At 43.4% G+C, this 19,264-nt stretch overlaps 1 protein-coding gene across 1 annotated transcript in view; it reads left to right on the top strand.

Annotated features, from left to right (window-relative positions):
• LOC124792889 (cytochrome P450 6k1-like) overlaps positions 1 to 19,264 on the top strand; it is a 151,280-nt gene that overhangs the window by 118,730 nt on the left and 13,286 nt on the right. The gene's annotated exons all lie outside the window — the stretch shown is intronic.

Here is a 19,264-nt window from a genome sequence, read left to right as displayed (position 1 = left end):
AAGACATGCAGGGGTGTACGTGCACCAATCATAATCCCACCCCATACCATCAATCCACGACCTCCATACAGGTTCCTTTCCAGGACATTAAGGGATTGATATCTGGTTCCTGGTTCACGCCAGATGAAAACCTAGCGAGAATCACTGTTCAGACTATACCTGGACTCGTCTGAACATAACTTGGGACCACTGTTCCAATGACCATGTACTGTGTTCTAGACACCAGGCTTTACGGGCTCTCCTGTGACCAGGGGTCAGTGGAATGCACCTTGCAGGTCTGCGGGCGAATAAACCATGTCTGCTCAGTAGTCTGTAGACTGCGTGTCTGGAGACAAATGTTCGAGTAACTGCGGTAAGGTCCCGAGCAAGGCTACTTGCAGTACTCCGTTGCTGTCTGCGGGCACTGATGTTGAGATATCGGTCTTCTTGTGGTGTTGTACACTGTGGACGTCCCGTACTGTAGCGCCTGGACACGTTTCCTGTCTGCTGGAATCGTTGCCATAATCTTCAGATCACACTTTGTGGCACACAGAGGGCCCGTGCTACGACCTGCTGTATTTGACCAGCCTCCAGTCGCCCTAGTATTCTACCCCTCATAACGTCATCAATGTGTGTTCTTTGAGGCATTTTCAACACACAGTCAACATTAGCACGTCTGAAAACGTCTGCACACTTACTCGCTGCTCCGTACTCTGACATGCACCAACACACCTCTGTGTATGTGGACTGCTGCCAGCGCCACCGTGCGACGACCGCAGGTCAAGTGCACCGCATGGTCATACCCCGAGGTGATTTAAACCCGCAAACCGCCCACCAGAGCGTTGTTTCACCATGTATCAGCATTGTCCTTAACTTATGAGCATGAGTGCAGTTGTTTCATTGGTATTCCTTCCAAAACTCTCCACCATGCACAATCCTTCCATTTCCCTCCCTACCCCTTCCTCTGCCTCAGTCACTGTTAGTCGCTACCTGCGGTTGCACATGTCTCCATAGTAGAGTTGTAAAATTACCGTAGGCTGTCGTACACTACCACAAGCAACGGTAGACTATGGTAGCTTTCCTGGCAGCATTAGTCACTTAAGGTCATACCCGCGTTATCTGTACGTTAGGTGTGTTGCATACACATAGGGCGTTACCTCATAGCGATCAGTTTATTACTAGAGTCCCCTAGAAACCAGAATTGGTGAACCGTCTAGAAACAGAATGAGGATATACACTATGTGATCAAAAGTATCTGGACACTTGGATGGACACTTGGATGAAACTGGCTTACAAGTTCGTGGCGCCCTCTATCGGTAATGCTGGAACTCAATATGGTGTTAGTCCACCCTTAGCCTTGATAACAGCTTCCACTCTCGCAGGTTTACGTTCCATCAGCCATCAGGTGGTGGAAGGTTTCTTGTGGAATGGCAACCCATTCTTCACAGAGTGCTGCACTGAGGAGAAGTATCGATGTCGGTCGGTGAGGCCTGGCACGAAGTCGGCGTCCCAAAAGATCCCAAAGGTGTTCTGTAGGATTCAGGTCAGGACTCTGTGCATGCCAGTCCATTACAGTGATGTTATTGTCGTGTGACCACTCCGCCACAGGCCGTGCATTATGAACAGGTGCTCGATCGTGCTGAAAGATACAATCGCCATCCCCCAATTGCACTTCAGCAGTGGGAAGCAAGAAGGTGCTTAAAACATCAATGTAGGCCTGTGCTGTGATAGTGCCACGCGAAACAACAAGGGATGCAAGCCCCCTTCGTGAAAAACACGACCACGCCATAAAACCACCGCCTCCGAATTTTACTGTCGGCACTACACTCGCTGGCAGATGACGTCCACCGCGTATTCGCCATACGCACACCCTGCCATCGGATCGTCACACTGAGTACCGTGATACGTCACTCCACACAACGCTTTTCCACTGTTCCATCGTTCAATGTTTACGCTCCTTACGCCAAGCGAGGCGTCGTTTAGCGTTTACCGGGGTGATGTGTTGCTTATGAACTGCTTTCAGTTTCGTTACAGTCATTAGACGTTTGATTTTCTTTCTGTGTTAGTATTTTGTTATATTCTCATTTGTTGTTGATTAATACTGTCAACAATAGTAGTTACTTTCCTTGTAGAGCAAGTTTGTGATTATTGTAGTCAGTTTTTAACATCTTATTATTGTAGTAGCGGAACTTAGATAAAGTTGTTTTCTTGTTTCAATAACTGTAAAATTTTACCATGAGTGAGAAGTGTGGGCTTTGCCGTAGGTTCGTGAGTAGTCGATTGCGGTGTGAGACTTGTTCGAAGTATTTTCACTGGGGGGAATGCAGTGAGGAAGCCAGTGGGCATTCTGGTGAGATCCTCTCCTGGAACTGCAGGTTATGTAGCAAGAGTAAGTTGATAGAGGAGCAGGAGCGTAAGATCTGTGCCCTTCAGGTGCAGTTGAAAAACGCACAGGAAGAGCTAGATAGGATGAGGAGGGAGAAGGGGGTTGGGGAATGGGAGCTGGCTGTTGGCAAGAGATCTGCTATGAGAAGGAGATTTTCAGATAGTTTTACTATTGGTGTTTGTAATAGATATTACCAACTGTCAGAGTCTAGTGGAGAGGAATCTCTAGTAGCTGTAGATGTAGGAAGTATGCAGCAGACCTCAGCAGTTACGGTGGCTAGCACAGTTGCAAAGTCTAAGAGAAAGAAGAAGGTTCTGCTGTTAGGTAGTTCTCATGGTAGAGGTGTAGGCCAGCAGTTGCAGGAAGTTTTGGGGAGTGAGTACCAGGTCACCAGCATCGTGAACCCTAATGCAGGATTGGCTCAGGTGACTTTTAACATAGGGGGGTATTGTAGGGATTTTACAAAAGAGGATCAGGTAGTGATTGTGGGTGGGGCTGGTAATAGTATTGATAGGGATGGGGAGTATGACATAGATGGTGACCTGGAAAAGATAGCCACTCAGACTGGCAACACGAATGTGCATTCCGTGGAACTGTTTCAGCGTCACGATCGGCCTCATCTTAATACAGCCGTCAGGCGTAATAACATGAGACTTGGGGGTGCGCTAATGACAGAAGGCATGAGTCACATTTCAGTGGTGTCGGTGGAGTCTATCAGCAGGACGGGTTTCACTAGACATGGCCTGCACCTCAACAGGTATGGAAAGGGGAGGTTGGCAAAGCTTATAGGTGACAGCATAGGTGGGGGTGGTGGGATCACTCATGGGAAAATTCCGGTAGTTGTGTGTGTTAGAGCTGTACCTTTTTTAGATTGAAGTCAGCTGACAGGTATTCCTGCTTAAGGGAAGTCTCTCTAACAAAGAAACCACTTTCGACAAAGCTTACGTATCCGATTAATGAGGGAATTAGTATATTTCATCAACACATACAAGGCATTAGAGATAAAGTTAGTGAACTGCTTATAGATGTTGACTCTGAAATTATTGGTATATCTGAACACTTCTTAAATAAGGAGATAATTCAGAGGCTTCCTTTACCAGGATACAGGTTGGCTGGCAGCTTTTCTAGGAGCTCTTTGCGGTGTGGGGGAGTAGCCATGTATGTGAAAAACGGTATCCCATTTGAGTCAATTGATGTTTCAAAGTACTGCACTGAAAAGGTGTTTGAATGTTGTGCGGGTGTGGTTAAATTTAGTGGAGCTAAATTTCTTACTGTTGTTATTTATAGATCCCCAGACTCCGATTTCACAACATTTTTGCTAAAGCTAGAGGAGGTTCTTGGTTCACTTTATAGGAAATACAAAAAGTTAGTTATATGTGGTGACTTCAATATAAATTGTATAAGTGATTGTGCAAGGAAAAGGATGCTGGTAGACCTCCTTAATTCATATAATCTTATGCAAACCGTATTCTTTCCAACGAGAGTGCAAGGGAACAGTAGAACAACCATAGACAATATTTTTGTTCATTCGTCATTACTAGAAGGGCATTCTGTTAGCAAAATGGTGAATGGCCTTTCAGATCATGATGTACAAATTTTAAGTCTAAAAGATTTTTGTGCTGCAACACATGTTAAATATAGTTACCAACTTTTTAGGAAAGCTGATCCAGTTGCTGTAGAGACTTTTGTAAACCTTATCAAGGAACAAGATTGGCAAGATGTTTATAGTGCTGATACAGTAGACGATAAATATAATGCTTTCCTCAAGACTTTTCTCGTGCTCTTTGAAAGTTGCTTTCCGTTAGAACTTTCAAAACAGGGTACTAGCACAAACAGGCAGCCTGGGTGGCTGACTAAAGGTATAAGAATATCTTGTAGAACAAAGTGGCAATTATATCAAAACGTTAGAAACAGCCACAATCTAAATGCAATAGCCCATTACAAACAGTATTGTAAGGTGCTTAAAAAAGTTATTAGGAAGGCAAAAAGTATGTGGTATGCAGATAGAATAGCTAAGTCTCAGGATAAAATTAAAACCATATGGTCAGTCGTAAAGGAAGTGGCTGGTCTGCAGAGACAGGTCGAGGATATAGAATCAGTGCGTAGTGGGAATGTCCGTGTTACTGATAAGTCGCATATATGTACAGTATTTAATAATCACTTTCTGAATATAGCAGGTGAACTAAATAGAAACCTAGTCCCAACAGGGAATCATATAGCGCTCGTAGAAAAAAAAAGTGTTCCGAGACTGTTACCTGAAATGCTCCTCCATGATACTGACAAGAGGGAGATTGAGTTAATAATTAAATCACTAAAAACCAAGAACTCTCATGGATATGACGGGGTATCTAGCAGAATACTGAAGTATTGTTCCATGTATGTTAGCTCAGTACTTAGCCATATCTGTAACTTTTCCTTTAGGAGTGGTCGGTTTCCTGACCAATTAAAGTACTCGGTAGTGAAGCCACTTTATAAAAAGGGAGACAGGGATAATGTTGATAATTATAGACCTATTTCTATGCCATCGGTGTTTGCTAAAGTTATCGAGAGGGTTGTATATACAAGGTTACTGCAGCATTTAAATTCACATAATTTGCTGTCAAATGTACAGTTTGGTTTTAGAAATGACTTAACAACTGAAAATGCTGTAGTCTCTTTTCTCTGTGAGGTTTTGGACGGATTAAATAAAAGGTTGCGAACGTTAGGTGTTTTCTTTGATTTAACGAAGGCTTTTGACTTTGTTGACCACAAAATATTACTGCAGAAGTTGGAACATTATGGAGTAAGGGGAGTAGCTTACAATTGGTTCGCCTCTGACTTTAAGAACAGAAAGCAGAAGGTAATTCTCCGCAATATTGAGAGTGGTAATGATGTTCAGTCCTAATGGGGCACTGTTAAATGGGGCGTTCCCCAAGGATCGGTGCTGTGGCCACTGCTGTTTCTTATTTATATAAATGATATGCCTTCTAGTATTACAGGTGATTCAAAAATATTTCTGTTTGCTGATGACACCAGCTTGGTAGTGAAGGATCTTGTGTGTAATATTGAAACATTATCAAATAATGTAGTTCATGAAATAAGTTCGTGGCTTGTGGAAAATAATTTGATGCTAAATCACAGTAAGACTCAGTTTTTACAGTTTCTAACTCACAATTCAACAAGAACTGATATTTTAATCAGACAGAATGGACATGTTATAAGTGAGACGGAACAGTTCAAGTTCCTAGGCGTACCGATAGATAGTAAGCTGTTGTGGAAAGCCCATGTTCAGGATCTTGTTCAGAAACTAAATGCCGCTTTATTTACCATTAGAACAGTATCTGAAATAAGTGACATTTCAACACGAAAAGTGGTCTACTTCGCTTTTAAGTCTAAACTGAAGAGTTTCCTCATGGCTCACTCCTTCTACTCTGTCGAGGAGCTCCTGGAAGAGCTAAAAAATTAAGCAAATTCCAGTGTTACATTCTTGATTTTCTTTATTTAAACTAAAGACGTGTCGCCTGAATATGTTTCTTATATTTCATTTTATCTGTTTCTACAATCTACAACTGAATATGTTTCTTATATTTCATTTTATCTGTTTCTACAATCGTGTTGTAATTTCATATATTGACTCGTTCCATGACCATGGAGACTTCTCCTTAATGTCGTCCCACGGAACAATAAATAAATAAATAAATGAACAGTCGCTCGACCATGAAATCCAAGTTTCCTCACCTCCCGCCTAACTGTCATAGTACTTGCAGTGGATCCTGATGCAGTTCAAGTGTCGGAGGTCTCTGTCAGTCAACAGACGAGGTCGGCCTGTACGCTTTTGTGCTGTACGTGTACCTTCACGTTTCCACTTCACTGTCACATCGGAAACAGTGGACCTAGGGATGTTTAGGAGTGTGGGAATCTCGCGTACAGACGTATGATACAAGTGACACCCAATCACCTGACCACGTTCAAAGTCCATGAGCTCCGCGGAGCACCCCATTCTGCTCTCTCACGATGTGTAATGACTACTGGGGTCGCTGATATGGAGTACCTGGCAGTAGGTGGCAGCTAATGCACCTAATATGAAAAACGTATGTTTTTCTGGGGGTCCGGATACTTTTGATAACATACTGCATAAAGGGGCTGAGTAACCACGCGAACATTTTTGATCTATATAGTTGTCTTGTACATAGTTATCTTTGACGCCCATGCTCCAGGGTTAGCATCTTTGATTAGTGATCAAAACGTCCTTGGTCCCGGTTTCGAATCCCGACACCATATAAATTTTGAATCAATATCATCAGCAATGCCGGCTGAACACTTCCAGCATAAGAAGCCACCCTCAGCCAGCCAACGGCCTTGTCAAAGATGGCGGAAGCGTGGACAGAGGTCCAAGCCACTCTCTTGTCCTTTGAGTGGGAAACTGCCCCTAAACGCGGAAGAATCAACAATGATCGACGGCATGAAGATGCAGAAGACAACGGAAACCATTGCATTAAAGATACATAACGTTTATCCGCAAGACGTCTGTCCCGTAATTGAAAAAGTGTCGTGATGATCTGTCCATTGAGAAAAGATTCCGGAATAGCCCCCCATTCCGAGGGGACTGCCGAGGAGCAGGTGACGAAGAGAAAAATATTGGATAAGTTAGTTAGTCAGTTAGTTGCCAACGAAAGGATAGCGTTCTTCGAGTCTGGGTGTGGAATGTCAGAAATTTGAACGTGGTAGGAATGCTAAAAAATTTTAAAAGTGAAATGCTAAAACTAATTTAGATACAGTTGGGGTCAGTAAAGTGAAATGGAAGGAAGACAGGGATTTCTGGTCAGGCGACAATGGGGTAATACCAACAGCAGCAGCGAATTGTATAACGGGAGTAGGATTCGTTATGAATAGGAAGAGAGGGTAAATATTGTGTTACTGTGAACAGTTCATTGATAGGGTTGCTCTTATCGGAATCGACAGCAAACTAACAGCAACAACGATAGTCGAGGTCGAAAGCCAAAGAAGAAGAGACAGAGAAAGTATATGAAGCTACTGAAAGCGTAAGTCAGTACGTAAAGAGAGGTGAAAATCTAATAGTCATTGGGGGTTGGAATGCGGTTGTAGATAAAGGAGTAGAAGAAAGTGTTAGGGGATAGTATGGGCCTGGTACTAGGAATGAGAGGCGAGAAAAAGTAATTGAGTTCTGTAAAAAATTTCAGCTAGTAATAGCGAATGTTCTGTTCAAGAATCGCTAGAGGAGGAGATACACTTGGGAAATGCCGGGATATATGGGAAGATTCCAGTTAGATTACAACATGCTGAGGCAGAGATTTCGAAATCAGATACTGGATTGTGAAGCGTACTCAGGGGCAGATATAGACTCAGATCACAATTTAGTAATGATGAAGAGTAGCCTGAAGTTTAAGAGACTATTCAGGAAGAATCAATGCGCAAAAAAGTGGGACACGGAAGTACTAAGAAATGAAGAGATACGTTTGAAGTTATCTGAGGCTATAGACACTGCGATAATGGATAGCCCAGTAGCCAGTACAGCTGAAGTCTCTTAGGAACGAAATAAATAAGAAGTGCAGGGAAACTAAGGAAAAATGGCTGCATGAAAAATGTAAAGAAATCGAAAAAGAAATTATTGCGGGAAGGACGGATTTAGCATATAGGAAAGTCGAAACAACTTTCGGTGAAACTAAGAGCGAGGGCGGTAACATTAAGAGTTCAACGGGAATTCCATCGTTAAATCCAGAGGAGAGAGCGGGTAGGTGGAAAGAATACATTGAAGGCTTCTATGAGGGGGAAGTCTTGTCTGATGCCATGACAGAAGGAGAAACAGGAGCCGACAGGGAAGAGATGAGGGATCCAGTATCAGATTCAGAATTTAAAAGAGTTTTGGAAGACTTAAGATCAAATCAGGCCGAAGGGATACATAATACTCGATTGGAATTTATAAAATCATTGAGGGAAGTCGCAATAAAACATCTATTCACATTGGTACGTGGAATGTATGAGACATGGTTCAAAAATGGCTCCAAGCACTATGGGACTTAACAAATGGTTCAAGTGGCTCTGAGCACTATGCGACTTAACTTCTGAGGTCATCAGTCGCCTAGAACTTAGAACTACTGAAACCTAACTAATCTAAGGACATCACACACATCCACGCCCGAGGCAGGATTCGAATCTGAGACCGTAGCAGCAGCGCGGTTCCAGACTGAAGCGCCTAGAACCGCTCGGCCACAGCGGCCGGCTATGAGGCATACGATGTACCATCCGACTTTCTGAAGGTCATCATCCACGAAACCCCGAAGACAGCAAATGCCGAGGAGTGCACAATTGGCTTAACAGTTCATGCATCGAAGTTGGTGTCAAGAATAATATACGAAAGAATGGAAAAGAAAATTAAGGATCACACAGATGACGATCAGTTTGGATTTAGGAAGGATAAAGACACCAGCTAAGCAGTTCTGACGTTGCGGTTGATAATGGAAGCAAAACTGAAGAAAAGTCAAGACACGTTCATAAGATTTGTCGAGCTGGAAAAAGCGTTCGACATGTCAAATGGTGCAAGATATTTGAAATTCTGAGAAAAATAGGAGTAAGCTGTAGGGAAAGGCGGATAATATACAATAGGTATAACAGCCAAGAGGAAACAATAAAAGTGGAAGACCAAGAACGAAGTGCTCGTATTAAATGGGGTGTAAGACAGGGATGTAGTCTTTCGTCCCTGCTGTTTAATCTACACATCAAAGAAGCAATGATGGAAATAAAAGAATGGTTCAAGAGTCGGATTAAAATTCAGGGGGAAATTATATCAATGATAGGATTTGCTGATGACATTACTATCGTCGGTGGAAGTGAAGAAGAATTGTTGAATGGAATAAGCAGTCTAATGAGTACAGAATGAGAACTAAAAGTAAATCGAAGAAAGACTAAAGTAATGGAAAGTAGCAGAAATGAGAACAGCGAGAAACAATTGGAACCACGAAGTAGATGAGGTTAAGGAATTCTGCTACCTAGGCAGCAAAATAACCCATGACGAACATAGCAAGGGGGACATAAAAAAAGACTAGCACTGGCAAAAAAAGCATTCCTGGCCAAGAGAAGTCTGCTAGGTCTTCACTTGAGGAATAAATTTCTGAGAATGTCCGTTTGGAGCATAGCATTATACGGTACTGAGACATGGACTGTGGGAAAACCGGAACAGAAGACAATCGAAGCATTTGAGATGTTGTGCTACACACTAATGTCGAAAATTAGGTGGGCTGATAAAGTAAGGAATGAGGAGGTTCTCCGCAGAATCGACGATGAAATGAACATACGGAAACCACTGACAAGAAGAAGAGACGGGATGACAGAACATCGGTTAAGGCATCAGGGGACAATTTACATGGCACTAGAGAGAGCTATAGAAGGGTAAAACTGTAGAGGAAGGCAAAGATTGGAATACATCCAGCAAATAATGGAGGACGTAGGATGCAAGTGCTACTCTGAGATGAAAAGGTTGGCACAGGAGAGAAATTTGCGGCGGGCCGCAACAAAGCAATCAGAAGACTGATGACTCAAAGAAAAAGTTACCCTCCAGTCTGTCACTTAGGAATGAACAGTATTTATGGAAAAACTGTAATTGTCAATGTTTAATTCATGTTTTATTCGGAAATTGTGATGCGTAACATGCAACAGAGGGATGTTGTTGTAAAAAAAAATAAATAAATAAAAATAAAAATAAAACAATACAGATTTATCATATAGCCCCAGAAAAGGCAATTTCCTCAATAAAAATGTACAATAAAAAAAAGCAAAACAAAATATCAAACATTGGTTCAATACTTATACAAAACGTATGTTATTCACTCACAACTTTCGCATTTATCAATAATAACAGGAGCCTCTTGTCTTTGATCCTGGTGAAGAACGTACTATTGAGTACAAAATATATTTGTGTATGTAAATTGTACTTAAATCAAAAGTAGTTGCTTTGGTTACATAAAAGCGCAGGAGTTACGCGATCAACTAATTTTTAATTTTTATTACTTATAAAAAGTAACATATTCTGTAAGGACATAAAATACGCTACGGACAAACACCGAATGATATGTGGTCCTAATTACGTGCAAAAAAAAAAAAAAAGGGTCGTCGATTCCAATTTTCTCTCTTGCACATTTATTTATGTTTCTTTCCTCATCAATTCTACTAACAGTTCCGGAAACCCTACCATTTACTACGTCATTTATGTAGTGCACCGAAACCACTGAACCGCAGTTTTTATAGAGCACATCGCTACTCCATAGTCACACTCATCATTCCACCTCCATCATGACCGTGATCATTTTCATGAACCACCAGCTTCACCATTACAACGAACAGCCTCAACTCGTTGAATACACTGTTCCCCGTCCGATCATCACCGTTAAGCAACGCCGGGCGTGACAGGTACTTCGGCGGGTAACCGCCCGGATACGTGAAGCACTATGGGCAAATTACCCTTTGCTTTCCGCAGTGGGGAGGAGGATTGGCGGCCTAAAGTTCCTGATCACCACACTTCGCGCCTGTGTGCTGGATTACATTCCAAATCTCTCCACAGTAGGAGTGAGAGGAGTAGGCTATTTACCGGCGCCGGGATCACTGTGTCCCTTCTCTCATCATCACACAATGCAAACATGACACCACACTTGATCCACATCCATTACAGTCACCTACACGTACAAGATACACTTAACACACAAATCTCACACTTCGTGAAGGAGAGGAGCCAGTCTGCGTGAAAGGTAGGAAGGACCTTTTCTATTAGATGGCTGAATGTCGCCCTCTGAGTCTCCCAGCCAGTCGTGCCATACGACTTTTTTTATTTAATTGCCATTACATCATAGCATCATTCACATTATGATCCGTGATTATATTCTAACTGTAATGCAAAATAATTAAAAAATATTAAAAATCTTAAATAGTATCCTCCAACGTGTTTTTTAAAATCATCACTCAGTGTCACCTGCTTTTAAGTAAAATCATATATATTTTTCAACAACAAGTGTGTGTTTTAAACCTAATTTTTGTCATTCGTTTTTATCTATTTTAAAACCTCTCTTCAATTTATGTAAACTTTGGCTGAAGAGGGGTTGTAGACTATCTGCTGCCACCCGGTCCTACCGGGGGGCATTGAAATACACTGCGGGGAAAAAACTGCAACGCTTTGTAGAGTGCCACCAGGGTATGACACGTGCATACCGAAATGATTTATTTGTCATCGTCATCAGTGATCAGATGGCGCTCAGGACGTCTGTGCGTGCGCCCTCTGTTTTGACTCTGCAACCAGTAGCTGTGGTGAATTTAGAAGGGAAGAGTTTTTGCAACATTCATGCTAGGGCACAGCCATGACCCACCGATGAGTACGTACTCCGGTTAAATAGCTTCAGCTATTTAAAGGGATTACATTGTGGGCCTGTTGCAAGCTCGATGAAAATATCGGCGGACTGCTGCACATGTTGGACGCAGTGTATCGGTGGTCTGTTGCCACTTTCAACAGTGGTTTGTGGAACATTGCTACAACTATAGACCGGGTTCTGAACGTCCGCGTAGCACAGACACGCGTCAAGACCGACGCATTGTGCGAGCAACAGCGTCTGACCGAACATCATCCAGGCACGAAATACGGGCAAATGTTGCACATCCTGTGCCATCGGGACCATTGGGAACAGCCTGCTTGCAGCAGGACTAAGACTGCGTGCGCGTCTGGCCAGGCTACTATTGACACCTCTGCACCGCCAAGCACGACTGCTTCGGTGTCGTGACAGAGTCGACTGCAGAGTGGAGCAGCACGATGTTGTCTTCAGTGGTGAGAGTGGGTTCTGGTTGTGAGTGATGGACGCAACTACATATGGCCTATTCCAGGTGAGCTGCCTATTCCAGAGTGCATTCGCCCATGACACACAGGTCGTGTCCCAGGCTTTGTGGTCTGGGAGCCATCACTTACAACGCGCAGCCACATCTGGTCTTTCTGCAGGACAAAGTAAGCAGTGCGCACTACACTTCACAGCTTGTTATCATCGTGCTACTACTATTTCATCCACAGCAAGGTCACGTACTTTTCCAGTAGGACAATGCACGTTCATACACGGCTTGTGCGACGCAATGTGCACTTTGTGATGTAAAACTACAGCCCTGGCCAGGAAGATCACCAGACCTCTCGCCAGTTGAACATCATGAAGCGGTAACTTGCTCGTCCTCCAGGGCCTACAACAACTTCTGTAGAATTGCAAGAAATGGCGCAAGATGCTTCCGACAGTCTATTACAGGATGCCATTTGGCATATTTATGGTCGTTGCAGGTGAGAAGAATACATCCCTGTGTTTCCGCCAGTGGCGGGGAGGGGGGGGGGGGGGGAGGGGTAGGGATACACTGGGTGTTGATGCAACTGTTCGGACACCCTTTAATGTGACATGTGTGTTTCATTTGGTCTGAATTTCTTATCTTATACTCCTACTACGATGACTTACCTATCACCTCACTTGTCAACAAAATGGTCTTGTCCTCGATGGTGTTGGATTTTTTTCGGCAGTGTACAATAAAGACAAAAGAAGTTTCTCTGCTTTGAAACCGTCGAAAAGTATTATGTAATATTGCTTACGCTCTTCAGGAGTGATTTTTTTATTTAGCGTATGGCTAATACAGACATATCATAAAATTAAATTAGATATACATATGTACATATTTACACACAAGAAACTTAAGTTTGTCTTTACAACTGAATATCCAGTCCTTCAATCCAGCGCACTGCATCTGCAGTTGCTAGCAGGAAGCACCGTGATAGGCTCGAATCCTGCACACACTGACAATGTGGTGAACAGTCTGGTATGGAGCCCCGCAGTCACAGGCTGGATTAGGCGGCTTCTTCCACTTAAAGAGAGCATCCCTGCATTGGCCATGGCTGCTACGGATTCTGTTGAGGGTAGTCCAGGTCTTGCGTGGTAGGTCGAATCCACTTGAAGTTTAGCACCTGAGATGTTTTGCAGGCGCACATCTGTCACTTCTTCCCACTGACATTTCCATTCTTCAAGGGGTTTGAAATCCTTAGCAACCGTGTCAGCAGCATCGCATTTAGTTGGATGGCATGATTGAAGTCTCTTACGATTCAAAAGTGGTAGGTCGGTATGCATGGGTAGGTTAGAATTCCTGGAGACCTCGTGGAATTCCCTCATAAGGGCAGGACATCTGGGTAGATCTGGAGGCATTACAAGGGTTATCAGTGGAAGCCAATAAATTGGGGTAGATCTGATTGCGCCAGATATTATGCGCATTGTCGTATCCAGCTGGGTGTCAACAAACCTTGTATGATGACTGTTCATCCAAACAGGTGCACAATACTCAGCACTTGAGTACAACAACCCAGAGCTGAAGATCGCAGGGTAGTTGCTGAAGATCCCCAAGTAGTTCCGCATAGCTTATGGAGAATGTTGTTTCAACTCCTCAACTTCTGACCCATGTTAAGAAGGTGTTGTTTGAAGCATAGTCTACAGTCCAAGATGACACCAAGATATTTTGGGTTCCAATTATGACGAAGAATTCTGCCTCTGAAACTTACTTCCAGTTTTACGTTCGCCAACGGATTATTTAAATGGAAGCAACACACTTCTGTTTTACTCACACTGGGTTGGAGTCTCCAGACTTTGAAGTAATTGTTTAATACAGATAGGTCATTAGTTAGAAGCTCTTCTGTTGTCTTCATTTCCTGGTGTTGTACAGTCAGAGCCGGGTCATCGGTATAGCAGAATTTTCTCGACGAAGTGTCAGGTAGATCAGATAGATACAAATTGAACAGCAATGGTTAGAGAACTGATCCTTGGGGCACTCCGTTGTTTAGCTTCCTCCCCTTACTTAAATTGCTTCCAGTGATTACCTGGAACTTCCGATCCCTTAGCAAGCTGTTAAGGAGTGATTAGTAATGTATCTGTGGATGCAGACAGGGTACACAATGACAGAGATAATTGCTACGCTTACATGAGACATAACTTCCGAAGGACGAAAGCCGAATTACGGAAAGCGTTTTTCACGGTCGTGCTAACATGTTAAGAGCTAAAGCGGTCTCTTCTGAACAGCACGTTGCAAGGCATCCCAGATATGCTCAGTAATGTTCATGACTGCGGAGTTTGGTGACAAGCAGAAATGTTTCAACTCTTAAGAGTGTTCCCGGAGCCACTCTGCTGCAATTCTGGACGTGTGGGGTGTCTCATTGTCCTGCTGGAATTGCCCAGGTCTGTCGGAATGCACAAAGGACATGAATGGATGCAGGTGACCAGACAGGATGCTTACGTATGTGTCACTTGTCAGAGTCGTATCTAGATGAATCACGGGTCCAATATCACTCCAACTGCACAGGCCCCACACCATTGCAGAAACTTCACCAGCTCGAACAGTCCCCTGCTGGCATGCAGCGTCCATAGATTAATTAGGTTTTCTCCACACCCGTACACATCCATCCGCTCAATACAATTTGGAACGACACTCGTCCGACCAGCCAACATGTTGATGGCCCAGCATTGAAATATGTAGCAATTTTAGGAACGGTTGCACTTCTGTCACGTTGAACGAATCTCTTCAGTCGTCGTTGGTCCCGTTTTTGCAGGATCTTTTTCCGGCCGCAGCGATGTCGGAGATTTGATGTTCTACCAGATCCCTGATATTCACGGTAGACTCGTGAACTGGTCGTCGGGAAAATCCCCACTTCATCGCTACCTCGGAGTTGCTGTGTCCCATCGCTCGTGCGGCGAGTACAACACCACGTTCAAACGCACTTAGTTTTGACAACCTGCCATTGTATCAGCAGTAACTTGCGACGGATTTTTTTTTTTTACGCGCGTGCGTGCGTTGCACCAGTTGCGATGGATTATACGTTGCTACTGCAATGCAATTTCTTTTATAATTTTTGTTCACCTACCTCTTTGCAGCGGTAGGTCTTCGCCCGTAAACTCCTGACTGCAGCTACTTACGAGACCACAGAAAAGCAGTGCTGAGGAAACTGTAACCTCATAGATACACGCCGGAGGCCGCTATAAGTAAAATTTGCTGAAAATTTTCTATGTACCTAAAGAAATGATTCGGGAAGGGGATGTCACTCGTGCTTTAAACATGAAGTTCTAATTTAAACCTTCAATAGATCTTTATTGCCGTTAAGCAAGATCATCAGCCCACATTTACGAAAATTACTAAAGTTTCTGCTCACAGTTATCACCATACCTAAAACAGCCGGAACTTTTACCTTCCCAAATTCCGAAATGGTTCAAATGGCTCTGAGCACTATGGGACTTAACTTCTGAGGTCATCAGTCCTCTAGAACTTAGAACTACTTAAAACTAACTAACCTAAGGACATCACACACATCCATACCCGAGGCACGATTCGAACCTGCGATCGTAGCGGTCGCGCGGCTCCAGACTGTAGCGCGTAGAACCGCTCAGCCACTCCGGCCGGCCCAAATTCCGAAACCAATTACTTGTAACACAGTCAATGATCGGCCAATTTCTTCTGCACACGATATTCAGTGTTGTCTTTAGTAAAAGTTTATGCTCGCCATAAAATACTCAGTAAGATTATACTCAGTACCGCCACGCTTTATAATTCAAAGTTCACTCGCGATTTTCGTCGGAACGAATTATCACAACACTCGAAAGTGTTCATAAACAGTTTCTGGCCACTACCAGATACCATTAACACTGGACCATAACGCGGAAGACATCCCAAGACTTCATCTTACACGTAATGCGAAAAGTCACATCCAGCATAACCGCCTCCAATCAAAGCTAGCTCGCGACTCCCCTTTCACTCTCCCACACTCAAACTATATCTCCTCGCTAGGCGGCCAACCGTCTCGCTTTTCATTGTCTGTCAGCACTTACGACCAATGAGAACTCACTTCTAGGGCGCGGCTCGCGCCAAAATCTAGCAAGCACCAACCACTTCTCTAGGCTCATTGACGTCATCAAATTAAGTAACACAAAACTCTCTAATTAAATAAACAAAACAAAATGAACTATAAGCTTTACTCTACATCTGGAAATTTATTATGTAGTCGCGAATGTTCTGGCTGTCTTATACATAAGCATACATACTTGGACATCCGACATTCACTAGTAGGGGAACCACTAGTGGATTCGTTCCCACGTTACAGAATTGGAACACTTGACAGTTCCTGTAGAGAATTACATGAATGATTTTTAATAATGTCGAACGTCCCACATACTCTCAAGCACGCATTCTCATTCACACGCACCCTACCACAAATACACATATTTACTTAGAATTCTTGAAATTATTATTATAGAAAAGTCACAGAGGTTTTCTGAAACTAAAAACTTTCCAAATTTATATATGAACACTGAAAGTGTTACCAGATCATCGTACATAGTCACTGAAGGTGAACTATTACATCACTGTATTTATTTAAATTCTTGACTGTCGGAAAATTACGTTTTTTTATGGAATTTTACTTACTTCCAAAATACAACTATTTTTGATCTCAGACTTTGACATATTGTTTGTTTTCACAACAGAAGGTTGTACATCAAATATGACGTTCCTCAGGTTATTCCTTTATTAGTTATTAATATTTTTAGTTTCGTATAATGTAAGTGGCCTGCCAGCACTACTCCACTACTTTCACACACGCAGCTGCAACAGATGGTCGTGAAGGCAGTCTGCAGGACACAACTCGCCCGTTACTGACTGTATAATACTCTACCGGCTTACACTGCAGCCTACATACATTGTGAAGTAAAGCTTTTAATAGACAAATGGGCGATCGCGCACTAGTTGCGACGCCACAAACTGACTTAGCAACTGCGCCAGACACTTCTCTTATATAGGCTTGCTGACCGCAGCACCGTATTCTGCCTGTTTACATATCTCTGTATTTGAATATGCATGCCTATACGAATTTCTTTGGCGCTTCATTGTATATATATGCGTAGAACATAGGATTAATCTATTTTGTATATGAAACCAAATCCTGTCCTATGCGGAAGCTCGCAGAACTGTCCCCTTAAGGCTAATGGGATGCTGCCGCTTGTCTAGCAAAGCTCAGAGTGTCTACAGACTAAAGCAGAATAAGGAAGACACGCCAACTGGAAGGCAAAGGGCGTGGTTTCTTAAGTACGATTCACCAGTTAACTATGGCAATTTTCTGTTCATGTTTCTACCAGAGCTTTAAAGGAAAGGTGCAAAAACTGAATGAATTAACAGGGAACTGAGAAATAAAATTAGCTAAATAATAATTTCGCATCATGAGTTTAAGGTCAAGATACACATTTAAATTGCAAAATTACATTAGGAACAGCAACAAAAAGGTAATCACAGAAGATGTGGTTATAAACACTTTCTTCAAGTTCCAATTATGTCATGTACTTATCGAGATGCCCACCGTCTACTGCAATACACATTTTCAAGTACTTCTGGACAGACTAGAAAGGTTTCTCTGACATCATTTCACTTGCTGCAACAGTGCGATGTTTGAAATTCTCTTGGGTTGCCAGCACATGTGCACTGACTTCATTTTTTAGTTTACCCCAGAAAAAAACACCAGTAACGTTAAAGCAGACAAACGTCCAGGCCAGCTGGGAACGCCTTCACGTCCTATCCAGAAACGAGGAAACATCTAGTAGAGTGCTTTCCTAGCGACAAGCTACACTACTGGCCATTAAAATTGCTAACGTTGCTACACCATGAAGATGACGCGCTAAAGACGCGAAATTTAACCGACAGGATGAGGAAGCTGTGATATGCAAATGATTAGCTTTTCAGAGCATTGACACAAGGTTGGCGCCGGTCGCGACACCTACAATATGCTGACATGAGGAAAGTTTACAACCGATTTCTCATACACAAACAGCAGTTGACCGGCGTTGCCTGGTGAAACGTTGTTGTGATGCCTCGTGTAGGTAGAGAAATGCGTACCATCACGTTTCCGACTTTGATAAAGATCGGATTGTAGCCTATCGCGATTGTGGTTTATCGCATCGCTACATTGCTGCTCGCGTTGGTCGAGATCCAATGACTGTTAGCAGAATATGGAATCGGTGGGTTCAGGAGGGAAATACGGAACGCCGTGCTGGATCCCAACGGCCTCGTAGTCGAGATGACAGGCATCTTATCCGCATGGCTGAAACGGATCGTGGAGCCACGTCTCGATCCCTGAGTCAACAGTTGGGGACGTTTGCAAGACAACCACCATCTGCACGAACAGTTCGACGGTTATCCTTGACGCTGCATCAGAGACACGAGCACCTGCTATGGTGTACTCAACGACGAACCTAGTTGCACGAATGGCAAAACGTCATTTTCTCGGATGCATCATGATGTTGCATCCGTGTTTGGCGACATGGCGGTGAACGCACATTGGTACTGATTTCTCAGGATCTATGCACCCAAATTTCGTGAAAATGTAATCACATGTCAGTTCTAGCATAATATATTTGTCCAATGAAAACCCATTTATCATCTGCATTTCTTAATGGCCATTAGTGTAGTATTGAACGGGTTTCCCAATGCGCTGATACCACACCCATCCGCATATTTCAAATCGTAAAACCTCGAGGGTAGTTGGCAGCACTAATTTAAGAAGTCATGTGTATGTTCAGTGCAGCAAAGCCGGTCTTACACGACACACCGAACGCGTAGAAGTCGTGTGTGGCCTGTCACCTACCGGCAGAGCGGGTGACGCTGCGATTTTAGTAGACTGTTTATCCGCCAGGGAGAAATAGCAAGCGTTATATTCGCCGCCTCCCTCCATGTACCATGGACCTTGTCGTTGGTGGCGAGGCTTGCGTGCCTCAGCGATACAGATAGCCGTACCGTAGGTGCAACCACAACGGAGGGGTATCTGTTGAGAGGCCAGACAAACGTGTGGTTCCTGAAGAGGGGTAGCAGCCTTTTCAGTAGTTG

Source organism: Schistocerca piceifrons, chromosome 1 (genome assembly GCF_021461385.2).
Source record: "Schistocerca piceifrons isolate TAMUIC-IGC-003096 chromosome 1, iqSchPice1.1, whole genome shotgun sequence".
In the NCBI taxonomy this organism is placed as follows: Eukaryota; Metazoa; Arthropoda; class Insecta; order Orthoptera; family Acrididae; genus Schistocerca; species Schistocerca piceifrons.
Note: the sequence above shows the minus strand (reverse complement) of the source record. Positions and strands in the feature narration are given on the sequence as shown.